The sequence below is a fragment of the Aedes albopictus genome, unplaced genomic scaffold (genome assembly GCF_035046485.1).
Source record: "Aedes albopictus strain Foshan unplaced genomic scaffold, AalbF5 HiC_scaffold_538, whole genome shotgun sequence".
Classification (NCBI taxonomy): domain Eukaryota; kingdom Metazoa; phylum Arthropoda; class Insecta; order Diptera; family Culicidae; genus Aedes; species Aedes albopictus.
Genome location: NW_026917352.1, coordinates 1 through 6,929, shown reverse-complemented (window position 1 = coordinate 6,929; position 6,929 = coordinate 1). Strand labels below are relative to the sequence as shown.

General features: G+C 44.2%; 1 long non-coding RNA gene across 1 annotated transcript; it reads left to right on the top strand.

The window, feature by feature from the left end:
* The first annotated feature begins 717 nt into the window (after positions 1-717).
* On the top strand, positions 718-2,459 carry LOC134284691 (uncharacterized). Its single transcript, XR_009995884.1, has 2 exons — positions 718-1,218; positions 2,112-2,459. It is a non-coding gene; the product is annotated as an uncharacterized LOC134284691 (long non-coding RNA).
* Positions 2,460-6,929: the final 4,470 nt, after the last annotated feature.

The following is a 6,929-nucleotide window of genomic DNA, read 5'->3' as shown; positions in this document are numbered from 1 at the left end:
TGATCCACGTGGGACAGTTATGTGTAGGCCAGCCGCAGTGCGGCCGTATCACTCCAAAAGTGTTCAAAACTTCACCCGAACTCCGAGAACTGATCCCCCGCACTTAGCGGATGGGCAAAGTTTTCAACCCCCTTCGGTGGTGGTGTCACACCCGACGACGACGACGACCACCAAATCCAATAATGAAGCCGGAAGCACGCACAGGTGCTCCACTTTTCTCATTCATTATGTATGCTCGGTCTCTCGGTCTTCGGTGACACGCATCCACCCAACCCAATACGGACGAAGCTTTGGGAACGCGAAAAGGGTCTGACCTTTTTTCTTCAAAGGCGATTCTGGTGACACCGACCGACACCCCGAACCCATCCGAAAGCCATAGAAGTTTCGTCAACTTTGACACTTGCTTCAACTCGTCGTTGCCTGGAGAATGGATGGAAAGTGTTCCGCCGGTGGTTCTAATCGACCGAAGCGTCCCGCATCACAGTAATTCCTCCTCCGGACGCAGGCGGAAGGTTATGTAAGTCGACCAACTTCGGTCGCGAATCAAGAAGGCTCGATGCCTTGCACCGGAGGTGCAACGCGGAGGAGGCAAGTCATTATGCAATCCTCCTTATGTTGTATGCTCCCGTGTACCGTGTCCCGTGTGATCCTTGCGTTGAGACTTGGTGGCGCGGCGGCGGTCGGTAGATAGACGGAAAGCTTCGACTTCGGAAGGACTCGCAATCTCCCACCCAGTCGTCGCACAGTTAACATCCCTGTTTGTTCGACGGTCGGTCGGTCGGTCGGGTGGTTCAATCAGCGCAACCAGCGCCAACGGTGAGAAGCGAAGACAACGCGGAAGAGAGCGAGAGGCGGCGCGCGATGGTGGTTGGTGAGAGTGAGCGAACGATTGCGAGGAGAGACCGTCGCCGTCGAACACGCGACTTACGTGACGCAGTGTGACGTCATAGCAGGCTGATTGGAATCGAATGAAGTGTGCGGTGCTCTGATGAGCGGGTGAGAGAACAGAGAGCGAATCGAGCGAGCTTTCGCTCGCGATTTCATCGCGAAGAAGCTAAAACCTTACGGCGGACGGGCGGTTGCGTTCAGTTGAGCGCCGTACACGTTCGAAGCAGGTCGCGTTCCGTTAGCAAGCCTCTTGCCTCCTCAGTGTGGTGTGGTGGTGTTGTGCTGCTCTACTCTACTCTACATTCATCGTAACATCCCCCTCACAATACGGTATGCACAAGAGTGTGGTGTGTTAGTCGTGCTGGGTACTCGGTGTGAAGTGGACGGTGATTTTATGGCGATTCTGCGATAGGAAAAATCGGGATTAAAATTGGATTTTCACTTCACTGGAATGGTGTGGTGTAATGAGTGCCCACTTCAGCAAGGATATTGATGGATCGATCTCTCGCAAGCCGAGTGCCAAGTCAAGGACTATTCGGGAGCTTTTAGGGGTGAATGAGAGTGAGTGGTTCCGGTGGATTACGTGAGCGTTGCAAAGTGGAGTCACTCGGCAGGATACACGGACCGGAAGCTGAGTTCTGAACGGATCGTAGACTGGAAGGACTCTGCGCGGGGTGTAAGTTGCCGAGTGACTGTCACAACGGCCCGTCGCGTAGTCTACCGTGAGCGAGTGTGAGTGCTGGTAGGAGGGTGACTGGCACGTTGTTGCGAGAGACACTTTGGGAGGGAGTGAGTGCCGTGGGGTCTCGTGAGCTACGACCGCCGCAGTTGGGCCTAGAGACTATCGCTGTCCATCAACGAACGGTCACTTTTCTCCGCGTGCTCTCCGGTGCGAGTACACGGTCCGTGATTTCCAAGAAGTCGGGAATAGTCAGCAAGGGCTGAAGAAAGAAAAAAAAGAAGGCTGAACAGAGCAGTGGAAAACCGAACTTCGACTAGAGAAAAAGGGAATTTTCTTCCCTAGTGCGAAACGGACGAACCCTTAACCACAGATTTTTGCCAGTGAACTTGTGTTTCCGAAGAAAGTTCCCCTTTGAGTTTGAAGATTGTGCTACAGCTCCAGCTGGAATTGCCCGTGCTGTCTAACGTTCTGTGTGAATACCCGTGTGTGCCAGTGAAATCTTAATGGAAATGAAACATCTCTTGATTTAATCGAATTGCAGAGCCTCTTGAGAATAGAGTGTAAGATTTTTCCCCCCTCGATCGAAGAAAAATGACAGTGTGAGAAGAAGCGAAACGAAGAAGAGCAGAGAGCGCGTGTAGAGAAGAAGCAAGGAAGGAAAGGAAAGTGTTGTAGGAAAATCGATTTTACGAAAGTGCGAGAAAGTGGAAGAAAGCTGGTGAACGGAGGAGGTCCTAAGGAGTAACGAACACTACCACCCCGCCCCAGTCAGCGGCCCAACCCCCAGCCGAGAAGGAAGGATCCCTGCGCCCCAGGAGCATCCCCCCTTCGCGAGCACCTCCCCCTGCTTCGACTAGGAAGTTGAAGTTGTCAAACAGGAGTTGAAAAAGTACGTGTTCTCCATAGAATAGCATTGAATTCGCCTCATCATACCTCAACAAAACTCGACCAAGCGAAAATTATTTTTAAAACCATAAAAATCATGTTCTCATTACACCAAAATACGAGACATACTCGATCGCTCGCTCTCTCTCGCTCCCGAGTACAACACACAGGACACACAGAAAAATAAAATATTGAAAAGCGTTGCCTTACTGACCGTCGGCGACAGTGGCCCCCTTTCTTGGCGTTCGCGTTCTTCGACCGCCGCCACTACTCTTCGCATGTGTCAAACGGTCGAGAATTAAGCCAAAGTAGAAAATTTATTTTTAGGGTATTTAATAATAAAAGTTTTCGCCGATTTTTTTCCCTCTACCGTGTGTCGAGTAACCAGCCAGCCGTTCGTTTCGCTGAGGAGGAAAAACTCGGAAAAAGAGACCCCCGCGTACGCCGCCGTCACCGTCCAAGTAGGCCAAGAGCGCGCTTCCTTCCCGAACGCAACCCCTTGTGGCGGAAGGAATGTTGCTCCCGCTCTCTGGACGCTGATGACGGCGACGGCACTCACTCGCGCGAAAATCCACCAAACAAAAATAAGGGAAAAATCGAGAAGAAAAACCGGATACTCACGCTCTCAAGTGAAGGGTGTTTTTTCCTTTTGAAATGTCGATCGAAATCGAATTTTCTTGGGCGATTTCGGTGGGTAAATGTTAGTGAATCTAGTTATTACCTAATGGAAGTGTATTTTGAGTTTGCTTCTGACATATCTGGCTTGTCAAAGTCCTGTTCTGAGTGACAAACTCCCGACCTTGCTCTTTTTTTGCACAAAGAGCAACTCTGCGAAAAGAGAGCAAGGCCGAAGCGAAGGGAGGAATTTGACAACTCTTATTTGTCGTGAAAAATCTCCGGATTTCAATTAGAATTGTTTTAGAATCATTTACCGATAGTTGAGAATCGCTTAAATCTGATTTAAACTTCAACTCTGAGAGCAATTGTTTGGAAGCTTTTCGCGTCTTCATAGTTGTCGTCAGAAAAAAGAAAAAGCGTGGTTTTTCCGTTGTTTTTCCTCACCCCGAACCGTAACGGCGCTCGCTGCTCGCAGCTCGACCCGCGACTGAGTTCCCATCGCTCACCGCACCGTGAGTGACCCCACTCCGTTCCCTTTGTAGCGTATTAGAGAAGCCAGCAGCTGAACGACGAACACGTAGGCCAAACGAGGAGGCCCAACGAAGGAAGACGAGAGGATCCCTGCACGGGGGGCGACAGGCGAAAACAGTTGCGCAACCCTACAGAACAACCAACCTAGGAATAGAAAGGGTTCTTCGGTTAGAGAGGGTCGGGGAGGATTCCTGTTTTTTCCATTCTTCCAACCGGGGGAATCCCCCGCGTAATCCAGAATCAGACACAGACAGACGGGAGGCCGGAGAGCCTACCTGGTCGCCTAGGTCATGTCCTCCGAGGTAGGTAGCACGGTGCACGACTCCGGATGAAGCTTCTGGTGCTGTCGGAGTTTTTCCGTTTTCTCCAAATCATTAGGACGAGATTCGATTCGATTTTTTTCCGGGCGAGGAAGTGCCTTCCATCGCCGCCTCTTCTGGGAAGAGGGTTTTCTTTTGCGGGAAAAGGGACTGCCTCATTATGTAACCTGTGCAACTCACTTCTTAGGCGAGTATGCAACCAGCGACGCCGAAGGCGGTGAGCGAAGTAACGCCGAGAATTGCACCAAGAATTATTACAAAAGTAACTATCTAAACTACTTCAAACGCGATCTAACGATGCGATTCGAACATTCGAAAGAGCCATTTGCCTTCAGGAGAACATTCTCTTCTTATCGCAAATCGTCCTCCTCACAGTGCCAGTGTTTCAATTGCATAATAATATTGATTAAGCTGGAAAAAATGCCCCTCCTAGTTGAGTCATCATTGGAGTTGGTCTGAGCGCTCTTTCGGGGTTCGGGGTTTGCATAACGTGGAACGTTCCTAGCTGGATAAACTTTGTCGAATGATTGTACGATTGTTACGGTAGTAGTCATCCTGTTCCACTTTATTAAAATGAGATCAGTTTCAGTGAAATCATACTGATGATACATTTGAAACAATTTCTTGGAATTCTTTGTGAAGATTTTATTTAGACATGATGTTTGTGTCATTGTAAAACAAAAATAAAAATAAAAAATGTGAAGGGAATTCGTCTTGCGCGACAAATTTTTGAACGCTGGAATAAAAAGTAGTTATGCTGTGTAGTTTTCAACAGACACTTGAAACCACAATCATTGCCAATAAAAATTAGCAGTTTTTCTTTGATTTGAGAATAAAATAAATAAAAAATATAAAAAAATGCAACGGGGGCTCATCCCGCCGCGAATGTTTTTCGTACGCTGGAACAAAACCCAGTTACACTGTATTGTTTCTCAAAGTCACTTGGTTTTCGTGAACATCGTCAGGGTTTTTCTCTGTATAAAAAAAAAATAAAAATATACATGAAATCGCTTACACTCTTTTGGTCTCGCCCAGACAATACAATTAGAGGATTCAATAAACAGCGTTAGGGGCTGTCCATAAACCACGTGGTCATTCTTTTGGGACTTCTCTAGCCCCCCCCCCCCTCCCTCATGACCACGTGGTTTATGGACAGCCCCTTAACTTATTAAACTGTTTAAAAGTCGCAATCACCAAGGCAATCTTGGATTATTTCATTCGAAATTTCATGAAACATTTCAATAATCAGATAATAATGACTTACGCAGTTATTTAATCAGTTTAGTGAATACCCCTAATATTTATCAACATACAACACACAGTTTGTCAGTTCACATTAGACTAAAGCATTGTTCAGATTCTTGGAATATGTCACAAAACATAATGCAAGATTATACAGTTGCTAATTTTTTGCTGTTTTTTATTTTTCCTTTTTTTTTTGAATTTTTGATTTTTTTATCTCTTCTGTTAGCTCTAAACTTGTATTTTTAATCGTGCACATCAGACAACAACAGTTTTGAATCACGCCAAAGTCGACCCCAAATACCGAACTAGAACTGTTGGTGAAATATAGAAACACAAAGTTTTGTATCAAAGGAAAAAAAAATAAAATTAAAATAAAAAAAAATAAAAATGAATCCATTGCGCGTATTTTTCGGACCCAGGAGTTAAAACCAATTTGATAGTACGGTTTTCCAACAGATACTCAAAACTACATTTTAGTTTCATAAAAAATATTAAAATATAATAAGCAAATACAAACTGTTGCCTCTAATATTTCGTTTTTTCCAATAGTTTCACTAGTCAAAGTTCGGGATGCAGTAAAAAGCTTACCGACATACAACATACAGTTTTTTTTTGTCTCACACCAGAGTGAAACACTATCTATATTCTTATATTCGATCACAAAATATGATCCTAGAGTACATTGTTATTAATTTTTACTCCTAATTATGTTTATTTTTTATTTTTTTGACTTTCTGTGTCATTTCATGTTGTTGACTCATACTTTCAGTGAATTTTCATCGTGTAGATCAGATAGGATCAGTTTTGAATCAGCAGTGGAAAAAATGTCGAATTCCATGACGTATAAGTCGATCTCGCCAAACTACATCTGTTTACATGTTTATACATTTCATGATTATTCTTTTTTTTTTCTTTTTTTGCTTCTGAAAATGTGTTGCGGTGATCTCAATATATCCATACCTCAATCTCTGTTTCTGTCCGTCGCTGTTCAAGCAACTATCCTGCACAGCCATAATAATGAGCAAACTAAGGTTTTTTTTTATAATTTTGTAAAATTGAAGTGATTAAAAAATATATAAAAATATGTTTTTCCCTTTTTCTTGGCACTAGATTTAAGTTTTGCTCAGCCAACATTTACCCTGAAAATAGGAGAAGGTGTACCATGTTAAATTGTCGTGTTCAATAAAATAATACAGGAATCACAAAAGCAGTTTAAAGCGAAGGCATGGTTTAACCGGGTTCATGTAAAACCCTCACACCACAACAAGATTCACCTGCTTTTCAAAGTGAACTATAGTTTTTGCTATAGAACGAGCTGGGCACAACATAGTTTTCTGTTCTTACTGAGTGATCTTAAGAACCTCTTACATTGATCATGTATGTTAGCGAATTAAAAAAAAACAAAAGACCACATTGATGAAGGCACTACCTTTAGTGATTTTGACATGGACAAATTTTATTAAGGCCTGAAACTCATGCATGTAACATTTTTTCATATATCAGTGCACGATTATATTTGTTTTTATTGTCTTCGTCCAATTTTACGTCATTGATTCAGAGCAACTCGGCGTTACGGAATGTCGTTAGATCTCTGACGTGAATCTCTGACGAATTTGCCCACATGCGAAGAAAAACAAAAAAAATACAGTACATATTAATAGGTTTCGACTGGATGGTTGTTGATTTTCATGGAAAATTTTGGCTTGCAGTCTAATAATTTGCGTTGATTAATTACTGTAAAGGCGGCAGTCTGCACCGGC